We start from the raw sequence: 13,083 nt of genomic DNA, 5'->3' as shown, positions 1-13,083 counted from the left end.
CCTCTTGTCTAAAACAGAAACAAAAATCCCTAATAAACAGCAGCCTCAAAATAAGAAATTCCAAATCATTACACAATAAAAAGTTAAGTAAGAAGTGAATCACTGAGAGGCACCTGGCTGGCTCAGTTGGTAGAGCATGAGACTCTTAATCTCAGGGTTGTGAGTTCGAGCCCCATAATGAGTATAGAGAGTACTTAAAAAAAAAAAAATGAATTACTGAAATGATTAAAACAGATTTTCTTCCTTTGAAATCACAAAAAGTAAAATCCTTCTTTGGATACCTCAGGCTGACTTATATTTTCTTAGATAAACAGTAATAATAGCAAGCTTCTCAGAGAAGAATCAAATTTCTTTTAAGAAGATCCTATATTTTCCTTCTCTAAAATGTAATCAAATGACACATGGACTTCCTTCCCTAAAAGTATAATCTTTCATAAATGTCTACCCAACCAGGGGCGCCTGAGTGGCTCAGCTGGTTAACATGATATCAGGGTCCTGGGATAGAGCCCCGCGTCAGGCTCCCAGCTCAGCAGGAAGCCTGCTTAGGAATTCTCTCTCTCCCTCTCTCTCTGCCTCTTCCCCGTGCTTGCTTGATCTCTCCCTCTCAAATAAATAAATCTTAAAAAAAAAAAAAAGTTTACCCCACCAAGTAGATGGTTAAAAGAGAATAGAGAACTCCAAAACTAGAGAAAAACATAATGAAGGTCTTGCCCCAACCAACCTCTACCTTTCCACAAAGCCCTACTTTTAACCTTTAACCATCAAACATTTACTGAGGGACAATACATTGGAGAGAATGGTTCCAGCTGCTCTGTCAACAATAGGAAAGGAGGAGAATAGCAGTAGACTAAGAAGCAGAAAAGATACGGGCAGAAACCTACAAAATAATTAGGATACCAAATACCAAACAACCCTAATTAAAAAAATGGGAGGGTGCCTGGGTGGCTGAGTTGGTTAAGCGACTGCCTTCGGCTCAGGTCATGATCCTGGAGTCCCGGGATCGAGTCCCACATCGGGCTCCCTGCTCAGCAGGGAGTCTGCTTCTCCCTCTGACCCTCTTCCCTCTCGTGCTCTCTCTCTCTCAAATCAATAAATAAAATCTTTAAAAAAAAAAAAACCTTTAAAAAAATGGGAAAAGGACTTGAGCAGACATTTCTCAAAAAATATACTAACAGCCAATAAGTACATGAAAAGATATTCAGTATCATTAATCATTAGAGAAATGCAAATAAAAACTATAATGAGATACCATTTTACTCATTAGGATGATTATTAAAAAAAAAACAGCAAATAACAAATGGTATGAGTGTGGAAAACTGAATTCTTGTGCACTACTGGTGGGAATGTAAAACGGTATTGCTGCTGTTGAACAGTATGGTGGTTCCTCAAAAAATTAAGCACAGCATTACCACCTGATCCAGCAATTCCATTTCTGGGAATATACCTAAAAATACTAAAAGAGACTCAAACAGTTTTTTGTGCACCCACAGTCATAGCATCATTATTCACAAAAGCCAAAAGGTGAAAGTAAGCTAACTGTCCATCAACAGAAGAATGAATAAACAAAATGTGTTATACACATTAAAATGGGGTATTAGTCAGCCTTAAAAAGGAATGAAATCGGGGCACCTGGGTGGCTCAGTCATAAAGCGGCTGCCTTCGGTTCAGGTCATGATCCCAGGGTCCTGGAATCGAGCCCCACATCGGGCTCTCTGCTCAGTGGGAAGCCTGCTTCTCCCTCTCCCACTCCCCCTGCTTGTGTTCCCTCTCTCTCTCTGTCAAAATAAATAAATAAAATCTTTAAAAAAAAAAAAAGGAATGACATCATGAACCTTTGAAGACATTATGCAAAGTGAAATGAGCCAGACATAAATGACAAATACTGTATGACTCCACTTACATGAGGTACTTAAAATAGTCAAATTCTATACAGAGACAAAAAAAGTAGCATAGTTAAAAAAAAAAAAGTAGCATAGTGGTTATGAGGGGTTAAGGGAAGGGAAATGGGGAGTTATTTTTTAATGGGTACTGAGTTTCAGTTTGGGATGATGAAAAAATTCTAGAGATGCACAATAATGGCTGCACAACAAAGTGAACGTACTTTTTTTTAAAGATTTTATTTATTTATTTTATTTATGAGAGAGAGAGAGAGAGAGAGCACGCACAAGCAGGGGGAGCAACATGCAGAAGAAGCAGGCTCCCTGCTGAGCAAGGAAAGGAGCTCGACCTTGGGCTCAATCGGTTTCCTGGGTTTCCGGGATCATGACCTGAGCTGAAGGCAGATGCTCAACCCACTGGGCGACCCAGGCATCCCAAAGTGAATGTACTTAATGTCACTAAACTGAACACTTAAAAACGTTTACAACAGTCAATTTTACATCATGTGTATTTTACCACAAAAAGAAAGAAACAAAGGGGCGCCTGGGTGGCTCAGTGGGTTAAGCAACTGCCTTCGGCTCAGGTCATGATCCCAGGGTCCTGGGATCAAGCCCCACATCAGGCTCCCCACTCAGCGGGGGCCCTGCTTTTCCCTCTCCCACTCCCCCTGACTGTGCTCTCCTGCTCTCTGTCAAATAAATAAAATCTTAAAAACAAACAAACAGATAAACAGAACAGATAAGTCAATCATTTTCATTGTCCCTTAGAGATGAAAACATCAATTGATACAGTAAAATCAACTAACTGGGCTAAATGAACATAAGCATTCCATCTCCATTCCCTTTTGAAACACCAGCAAAATAAAAGTCAAAATCCTCAAGGACAAAGACAAAGGGCAAGGAGATGACAGCAGATAAATGTCAGCAACATTCTAGACAATGAAAATCAGTAGTAACTAGGTTCTGCACATTTCAATATGTATGTAGAATATAGTTTTTAATTAAGACCTGTAGTTAAATATCTTTCCTCCAAAAAGTTCAAGAACAGAAAAAGATAATCTGCGATTTCCTTTTGACTACTGATTTACCACAGAAACAAATGCAGCTAATCCCTCTCAGGTTCCTTACCTTCCCACTTCCAAAGCAGATCTATGATTAAATGAACCACCTGAAAATCCCTTTCAATATTCAGAACAAATGAATTCCAAAAACTAGGTTAGACCATGCTTTAAAAAAAAAAAAAATCCCTTCTCCATTAAACAAGTTTAGATTTAGCTCAAATCTATTTGACCCTATTGCTGCATCTCTCTGACGGCAGCAACTTTTTGTACTTTTCAGAGGCTCAGTTCAGTACTTTTATTCATCATTGAGGGAAATATTGCTGCATCTCAACTATTCCTCACTTAGGCTACACCTAACATACTACTCAGCTTACTTACCAAAAAAACTACTCAATAACTACATTTGGCATTTTAGCCAAGAATAAGAAATAACTTCCCCGTGTATGTCAAAATTTTCATGAGACAGTATAAACAGGACAAAAGCCCTGGTGAAAAAAAATCCTAAAAATCACTTTCTCAAGTTACACAGAATAAACACATTCCACCTTTCTACAACGTTTATCAGTTTCTTTAAACATTCTAAATCATGAATTATTGTGTCAAGTTTCTGCAGCAAAATTCTACATCTTTTCCATGAGCAAACCGTCAGTATTTCCAAACTTTGGTAAATACAAAAATCCATGTATAAAGTCTAATGAAACTTATCAGAGGTTAACTGAGATTACCAAAAATCCAAAACTAGAAATGTGATAAGCAGCTGAAAATTTCTTCTTTTTTCTAGAATCGTAAGACTATGTATATGATCCATTAAGGAGGGTGCTGGGGCGGAGAGAGTGATAAAGATCCACAACACAGAAAAGGAGGGATAATAGTATTATTCTCACATACCCCAGTTTTTACAAAAGAGTGAATAGGGGAAAAGCTTTCAAAATTGGCTATCTTTATCTACTTCAGGGTCCCACTGTCACAAGGTGACCCATATATATGCTTTTGTCTCTTATACAAGCTTTTGTCCCTTCCCTTCCATTCCCACTACCACCTACCTCCCTAGCCTGTTCTCCCTGCCTCCAGACCCTACCAGCCCCAGTAAATACTGCAGGCCTCAGTATTACCTAATAAATCGCCACAAAACATCATTTTATCCTGTCAGCCAATAGGACTTAAGGTTATCCCAAAACAAGAAGGCTGGTCTCTTAACTTTTCCAAACTTCCTCCTATTACCAGGCCCATATAAACCCTCTTCAGACTAATCTAAACTCCAACTAATCTATTCGCTGTACTACCACCATCTCAAGTCCATTCCGGCCTCCATACCTTTGCCTATTCTAAATCCATCTTAAATAACTTCCCTCCACCTCTCTGCCTTAATAATTATTCTGCATACCTCTCATTCAGCCCTAGACTGCTCTGAGGTATTGCCTGAACTGTTTTAAATCTTTATGTGGATAAGGACTTTCTTCCTGGAAGGCAGGGAGCATGGGCTTTGATGCAAAAAGTCAAGCTCCAGAACAGAGGCTGCAAAACGGTAACCCACAAGACAAATCCTGCCCGCAGTGGTGATTTGCTTGACCCACAGTGTTTATATTACAATTTCAAAAGCTGCCAACATTTAAAAATAAAGATTTCTCACAAAATCTGGATTCCCAGCTTCTGTTTAGAAAGAAATTAAGATGTTCAGTCCACACTTGGTTCTATACTCCCCACTAGATCAAGAGTGAGCCAACACTGAATTAGGTATTTTTTAATGGTTAAAACGGTCAATTAAAAAAGTAAGCCAAAGCCGCTTAACAGCTACCCTATTAGAGGAACATGAATTCCCTAGTTCACTTAAGTATCAATTTGATCTTTACTATTTAAAATGTTCCATTTAAATTTACAATGCTCACCCTAGATAAGTTTACTTAATGAATTAAAGAATTGAGACAATAATTTTAAGACAAGATTGGTGGTAATGATGATAATAAAACAATTATAGCAATGAACACCTCATACTTACTGTGAGCCAACTATTGTTCAAGCAAAAATACATTATCTTATTTAATCCACACAACAATCCTATGGATATATGCAATTTCTAGTCCCAATTTACAGATGAGGAACTTGACCAAGGTCATACTCCTGGTACACAGGAGAGCCAAAATTCAAAACCAGACAATCTAACTCTAGCACATACTGTTAACGCCTACAATGTGATTCCTTTAGCATCCTCTCCTCTGTGACCAACTGAACTGATTCCCTGGAACAAAAAATCAAGGCTAAATTTTAGATACCCCTCTTTCTCTGAATGAATAAGAAGCAAACCAAAGTTCACCTAAACATGCCATCCAGATGGCATCTGGATTTTTTCCTTACCCTAAAAGAAAAATTTCTGTCATTGACAGAGAAAATATTACAAATCCAATAAAATACAGATTTTCTCAGAAATCAAGTATGTTATTAAACATTTCTGGAGTGAGGCAAGCTCAATATGCAATGAATTCTTAGTTTAAAACTATGAAGTGATGATACAGTACAAAACTTCTTTCCTGGGACAGAAGGGTAAATCTATTAGGATAAGCAGTTTCCAGACATGAAAAAAAACCTGCAAGTTTCTTGAGGGCAGGGACTTTTTTTTTTTCATCATGAGTCCCTGCAATACCTAGCATAGAGCAGCACTTAGCACATATTCAATTATGTTAAAAGAACCAAGAAATCTAAAGTTACCACCTTAAATTGCAATGCAATGCAATCCTTATTATAGCACTTATCACCTTGCTTTTTACAATAATTACTGGTGAGCAAGTTTGTTTTCCTGACAAAAACACAAAATCCTTGAGGCAGGGGTTTTACATTAAGTACCCGTTGGGACCTAGCACAACAGGAGCTCAGTAAGTGCTTGTTGAATATTACAAACTTAACATTTCTATACTTGGGTTTTCTACAAGTCTCTCTTTCTGCCAATGCTTAAAGTAGAACTTAAAATATAATGGCTTCTCATTTATAAGGTAATGGATACTATGAAGTTCTACTATAAGATATTTCTAAGACCAATCTTATATTGTGGTATCAACAAAGCCCTGAAAAATTAGTGAGACAGAACATAAAGCACAAAATATAATCAAAGAGTGAGAAAACGGAGAGATCATCTGATACCTTAACAGACAACTGAGGAAACGGAGGCCCAGAGAGATTTAAGTGAATTGCCCAAGATTACAGAACTAAGTAACAAGAAATACCAAGGCTAGAACCGAGGTCTCCTGAATTTTGCCTTAGTTTTCTTTCCACAAAGAACTACTCTGTGAGTTCAGGACAAAGTGGATACTTTTAGAACTATTTTAAAGATACTTGGTATGGGGGCACCTGGGTGGCTCAGTTGGTGAAGCGTCTGCCTTCGACTCAGGTGATGATCCCAGTGTCCTGGGATCATCAAGCCCCACACTGGGCTCCCTGCTCAGTGGGGAGCCTGCTTCTCCCTCTCCCTCTGCCACTCCCCCTGCTTGTGCTCTCTCCCTCTCTGTCAAATAAATAAAATCTTTAAAAAAAAGATACTTGGTATGAAGAATGATCTTTCCCAGCACATAACTTTTTGTGAGGTATTATGTCACCATTAAAGAAATGAAAGCTGCTTTGTTCCTTTACTGCAGATAACACCATCTCCTTTTCCTCTTCTCTTTTTGCTCAATGTATTCTTCATTTTCATGTATTTCCTTTATTTTTTGAGAATTCTTCTTCTTACCATGTCTTATTTATCTACTTTCCCTCTTAGCCACTTCCTTTCCTACTATCTCTCACAAAGCTCCCCCATCTCCTTCCTTTCTCTCCATAATTATAAAAAAACAGAGTAAGCACACACTTGATTATAGCAATGGCCTGGAACACCATAACAAGTAAATCATAGTCTTGGTTTCTAAGCATTTATAAGGTAATTAGTTAACAAAAAAATAAACTAAACACAAAGGGTCACACAGAGATAGGAATAAAAAATACTGATGTTTACAGTGAAGACAGGAATCTAAGTATGGAATCTAGAACATTTATGTGAAGGTAGTAATGACAATGACAAGGAAGAACTGCAAGGTTAGAATTAGTGAAAGGGACCACTCTCTATTCTATTCAGCTTTCTCACCTACCAATTCAATAGTTCTACTTCATTCACTCCTTACTCTCTTACTGCTTGAGTTTTTTCATGCTCTACTTTTTTTCTTACCCAGTAGTCTTCCTTTTCTCTCTTCCGATCTTTTAAAGTCAATCTGTCCCATCCTCGTGTTTTCCTTCTCAGTATTACTGCCAATATCTCCCACTTTATAGATCTAATGTCTTAAGTTATGAATTCATTGTTTTCTAAAGCTTTAGCATGTATTATTTTATTTGATCTTCACAACGTTGTCAGGAAGGCAGGTAGGAATCAATACATGTATTTTACGGATATATAAACTGAGACCAGGCAAGATTAAATAACTTGCCAAAAGTCACAGTTTGTCAGTGGGAAAATCAAATCAGACCTTTTCTTTCCAAATTCTTTCTCCACTGCATGTTGCCTTCTTTTTACTTCTTACATTTTTTAACCATAATGCACATATCTGGACAAGTATACAGAGAAAAACGTTTATAAAACAGCACAAATGGGAAAAATGTGTGTATGTCCAAGAAAAACAAAAACAGGAAAGTCAAAAGACCCAAAGTAAGAGCAAAGTGTGGCTCACAGGCTAATCCTTATAGAGGAGACTCTGAGTTTCAAATCCAAGTGGAAAATGCCTATTTCGACCAACTGATGTAGTCTGCATCAACATCCTCTTTCCCTATACCTCCCCACAGCAGTTATATGAGTAGAGCTCACCCTCTGCTCCATTCCTGTCCCCCAAACTCTTTCACAGGCCTGCCACCATACCTGAAGTTCTCACCGTTCAAGTCACTTCTTTGGGTTAAGGCGTTGTCTCCAGAAGGCCACTGTTAAATGCATGTTACCTGAGAGGGAAAGGAGGGTCCATTAACACACTATTCCTATGGTTAAACTCATCAGATTAGCATTGACCTTGGGAATCTGACAGCACAATGTCTTTTTAAATTTCATGGGATTACGGGTGCCTGGCTGGCTCAGTTGGTAGAGCATGTAACTCTTGATCTTGGGGTCATGAGTTCAAGAACCACACTGGACACAGAAATTACTTTTAAGAAGTAATAAAAATAAAAGTTCCATGGGATAGATAATTTGGGGGCATAGATAATTTTTGATGGGGCAGGCAGGGTAAGAAGGTGAGTCAGGGGAAAAATGACTCCTACAGTATATGGGGTGGTGCGCACCTGAGTATGATGGCTACATGGCAAAATGAAGACGGCCATAAAACACACACTCTACCTACGGGGGCCAATGTAAGAATGGTCCCCGCAACTTGGGAGGCTCCTAAGGATAGGAAAAGAAAAAGCACTTCAAGGATCAGAGTACAGTCAGTTCTGCAAAGAAAAAAAGCTGAGGTGGCAGCAGTTTTCCAAGGACAGTGCACTGCTAGACTGAGGAGGAACAGTTCTTGGTTAATGACTACTAGTTGTGAGGCTATTTCCAACCCAATATTTTTAGCTGAAGGCGGACCTACCAACCAGATAATGCTGCAATTCAATTCTGCATACCCCCCACCCGCTAATTTATGTTAACTCAAAACCAGTATCATGTACAGCCACAAAAATCAACATGCCTTTACTAAGAGATTATGAGCCTAGAATTCAGCAAGCTGCTGTAAATACAGGAAAAAATAACTTTACACACTTTTGCCTTAACCCATATAAAGAAAACCAATCCCCAAAGCCCAAAATTGAGACAGGGGTAAGGAACAAGAAGTGAGGGGTGAGGGGGAGGAAAAAAACCACACAAGCAGGTGACCATTTCCTCTAACAACAAATTTCTTAAGCCAGAATAAATACAACAAAATTCACTTCTAGGCCAAAGTTCCTTGTTAAACTCTTGCCTAAACAGTCAAGAGGCACAAGCTAGAAATATCTTTTTTCTTTTGGTCTAATACAAAAGCTCTTTAGCAGCACACATTCATCTTGACATACTGGAGAATAACAAACTAAAAGGTTACAAAACTCAGTTCTAATTCTAGCTCTAATTCTTAACTAGTTCTAGGTAAATTATTGAACCTGCTTAGGATTTTTTTTATAAACAAACAGAAAATTAATAGTTTGGAATAGTCTAAGGATGGCATATACCTGGCACATATATCACCTACTAGATAACTATGTCCACAGGAAGCATCACTAATCAGTCATAACTCCCTTTCCCAGAGAACACATATGACCAAAATCCTTCTCAATACAGTGCTCTGGCAGCTACTTCAAAGCACTTGCTGGTCCATAAACCAAAATATATTTGCCACTGTGGAATAGATAATCTCTGCAATCTCTTCCAACTCTAAAATTCTAATACCAAGTTTCTGAGTATGAAAGAAAAACACTTTGAACAAGCTTAGAGCAATAGTGCTGATAGTCATAAATTGCAGTCTAACCTCCAAGTTCTCCTCCAAATGGCAGCCAATCTGATTCTAATTTTTCAAAAGTGCTAATTAACAATATACTCTGATGCCATCAATATACATAAACTGGCAAATTATTCAGATTTCCTAGTGGGTTCTTTTTACAGAATAAGAGCCTTTTTACCCAGTCTGGTCCTAAAAATTCTCATCCAAAAATATGGCAACAATATTGCACTAATAAACTAAATCCAATCGCCGCAGCCTCTCTCCAACATCAAGCCTTTTCACCTCTCACCTAGACCTCGGCAACAGCCACTCTTCCACCCTTTCACTCTCATCACTAGAGCCATTTTTCTACAACATATATGTAACTCATATCACTTCCCTGTTCAAAATCTTAATCTACTGCTAACATGAAACTCAAGTCTTTTAGCATTATACTTACAACTTTTCATATAGTTACCTCCTTTTAACTTTCTGACCTCACGTCCCACAGTGCTCTCCTTCCCCATCCCACTCCCTGCTCCATGAACCCTTTTCTCCCACAATCTTCTGCATTTACACAAAGCATTAAGGGGTTTTCTCTGTCTGCCCTGTCCTTCCCTTTCGCCATCCTCATCACACTCCTACTCATCGTATAAGATCCAACTTAGGACCTGGGGTAGGTCCTGCCACCTTCTATGGCCAAACCCCAGACAGAACTGGTCACTTCTGTCTCAAAGTTTTTTGAGCATTCCTCAATAGGTTCACAGTATCGTTTGCCTCACTGGTTCCCAAGACCATGAGAGCTGCCTGAGGCATGTTTTAAAAATACATTCTTCAGGGCCAAAGCAGACCTACTAAATCAACCTCAGAAAAGGAGACCCTGGAATTTCTACCTTTAAAAACTCCCCTAATTATTCTAACGGGCAACTTTGGGAACTATTGGTTTGTCTATCTCTTCCAATAGGTGAACAGATGTGTTTTTTAAAAAAGAATTTAGAAATGATTCCCTCTAGAATACTGTGAAAAAATATTCTACACTCATTTTTTATTTCATATCCTTTTTGACTTGATTCCTATACTGAACATGAAGGAATTCCTTCTGGATTCACAACCAAAACACTTACTTTCTCTGTTGGTAACTGTACCTCCAGTAAATCTATGAATACACAGTGCAGACTCTCAGCATTATCTGCCGTGAGAATTTTATTTCAGCTGAGAAATCCTTAGCCGATTTTGAGGGTGGAAATACACTGCCTTTACACTACTTCCTTAAAATCTAGTTATATTAGGAGTAGATGCGGGAGACCCCAACGAGGTGCAATGATAAGTGGCTGGCTCCAGGGCCTCAATAATTTCCAAGGGAAAAAAAAAATCCCACTTTTCCTTCCCCGAAAGTATACTGACGCTGTAGAATTATGGCAGAAAATGTAACAAGATGAAGAGGCGAATGTAAGCAAAAAAACAAGTTAAGTTGTGACTGGGGAATCGTGAATTGCGGGTAGTTTGCACGTTCACCTGGTTACATTTCTAACTTTAGGCCTAACGTCTACCTCGAGTGCAGAGACCCGGCGTTTCTCTTGAAGTCGTGGCCCGGGACTATGTCTGAAAACTTGAGTTCCCCACTTAGTTCCCGCTAAGTCATATCCTCGTCACGTTTCGACCCTTAGAATACGTTCATGGCTACTTTTTTCTTTTCTCGGCTAAAAAAAAGGGCACTCAAGGGGGAGGGCAGTGACAGCTCCACGTCTGCAAAACTCGGCGCCGGGAGGTGCCGGCGAGGCCGCGGCAGCGGGCGCGGAAAAGGGCGCCCGGGCCGGGACCACCACGATGGGGGACAATGGAGGGAGGAGGGGAGTGGAAAAAAGAGGAGGTAGCCGCTGTGCTGGGCCCGCCTCGCGACTGGGAGCTCCAAAAAGTCTCGGGAAGGCCAACCGGGTGGCAGGTGGGCCCGGCCGCCGCCCCTCGCAGGGCCACGTCGGCCGCTCCGGCCGCTGCAGCCGGGCCCCGCGCGTAGGCCGGGCCGCGGGAGAGGGGCCCCCGGGCGGGGCTGAGGGGAGCGGGGCCGGACCCTGCAGGAGCCCGCCACAGCCCAGCCTTCTCACAACTTGGCGCCCGCGAAGCGAGGGGCTCCACCATACCCCGGCCAGACAGCGGCTGCTCGGCGCCTCCGGCCAACCCACTCCTCGGCCACTAGCCCGAGCTCCCCGCGCCCCCCACGGGCACCGGCTGTGAGGGAAAAGAGACCAGTCGCGGCTCTGGGGTCCTCTGCCCGCGCGCCGCACTCCTTCACCCCTGGTTCTCCTCGGACACTCTCATGCGGGCTCGCCCCTCTACCCAGAACTGCCCCCAGTCCGCCCGCGAATGTTTACCGGGACTCGGGGCGGCGGCGACTCTTCAGTCCCTCGACTAAGATGGCAGCCGGTCCCGAGCCCCGACCACAGCGACTAGAGCGAGTTGGCGGCCAAAGCGCAGGCGCCTCTAGCTCGGGAGGGATGTGGACTACAAACCACAGAAGGCCTTGCGCGCCAGCCGGGAGAGTTGGCCGGAGCTAGGGAACGCTTCTAAACAGTTTATTCGCCCTTAGGTGGGAGGGACTCTGGGATTGCTCCCAGCCACTCTAGGCTGAAGCAACCCCCCACCCCCGAACCTTTAGAGACTGTAGCTGTGGTTCCCAAACGCTAATATGCGTCAGAATCACCTGAAGGGCTTGTTGAAATTTAGGGGCCCCACCCCCAGAGTTTCTCTTTCAGCAGATCTGGGATGGGATCTAATAATTTGCATTTCTAACTCTGGTGTGCTCCTGGTAGGGGATCACACTTTCAGAACCACTGGATTATAGTTTATTCCTTAATAAAGTGCACTCGGGAGTTAAATTGATTGGGTTCAAATCCACCTTTTAACAGGGTGCGCTCAAGGATGATGAAAATAGCCAACATATAAGGGGTGCCAATGTGGCAGGTGTTTGAAGAACTGATCAATAAGCTTCTTTTTAATCCTCACAACAAATCTATGAGGAAAGTACCTCCATTATCCTCACTTTACAGATGCATAAACCAAGTCACAAGCTGGATACAAACCCAGGCAATCTGGCTTCAGAGTCCATCCTTTTAACTTCTTCATGGGTTGTTTGTGAGAATTAATAGGCTGTGCAAGTAGACTCAGAGGCCCAGCTAAGTGCTTAGTAATTAGTGACCTTCACTATTATTGTTTAGCCTGTTCCCTCCTTATGAACTTATTTTACCATATGGAAAGTCACTTACGTTTTTCAAAGTACATTCAAATCTCTATGTCAATGTTTCCTGCAATAGACTTAGGAGAGCTTGTTAAAGGTCCAGACTCAGGGACCCTACCCCATTCAGAATCTCCAAGGCAGTGGTTCTCAAACTTTAGTGCCCATCAGAGTCTCCTGAAGGATTTGTTAAACCATAGATTGCAGGCCCCCCCCCCCCCCCCCCCGGCCGCAGAAGTTCCGATTCAGTAGGTCTGGCGTGGGGCCTGAGAATTTGCATTTTTAACCGCAGACCACGCTTGGAGAATCATTGCTATAGGGCAGTGGTTTTCAACCTTTTTAAAAAATTATCAGCTCTCTAAGGAACATTTTTAGACATTTTTCTCTAATTATTCCCCCATAATATTTTAATATCACAAATATACTGTATATCTATTAATGTACCATATGTATATATGTGCTTTTACATAAGCAAGGAAAAAAAA

The 13,083-nt window shown here is 41.1% G+C and overlaps 1 protein-coding gene across 5 annotated transcripts in view; it reads right to left on the bottom strand.

Moving 5' to 3' along the window:
* The window catches only part of ITCH (itchy E3 ubiquitin protein ligase), a 118,261-nt gene extending 106,422 nt beyond the window's left edge, over positions 1-11,839 (bottom strand). For 2 of the 5 annotated variants that reach the window (XM_027622085.1, XM_027622084.1), the window contains exons 1-2: positions 11,739-11,839; positions 7,806-7,882 (exon numbers count right to left, since the gene is read on the bottom strand). The gene's annotated coding sequence lies outside the window, so the exon portion shown is untranslated. The remainder of the gene's footprint in view (positions 1-7,805; positions 7,883-11,738) is intronic. The other 3 variants (XM_027622081.1, XM_027622082.1, XM_027622083.1) reach the window with 3 other exon arrangements.
* Positions 11,840-13,083: the final 1,244 nt, after the last annotated feature.

The sequence above is a fragment of the Zalophus californianus genome, chromosome 8 (assembly GCF_009762305.2).
Source record: "Zalophus californianus isolate mZalCal1 chromosome 8, mZalCal1.pri.v2, whole genome shotgun sequence".
NCBI classification, from domain to species: Eukaryota; Metazoa; Chordata; class Mammalia; order Carnivora; family Otariidae; genus Zalophus; species Zalophus californianus.
The sequence above is the reverse complement of the archived record's forward strand: the minus strand, read 5'-3'. Positions and strand labels throughout refer to the sequence as shown.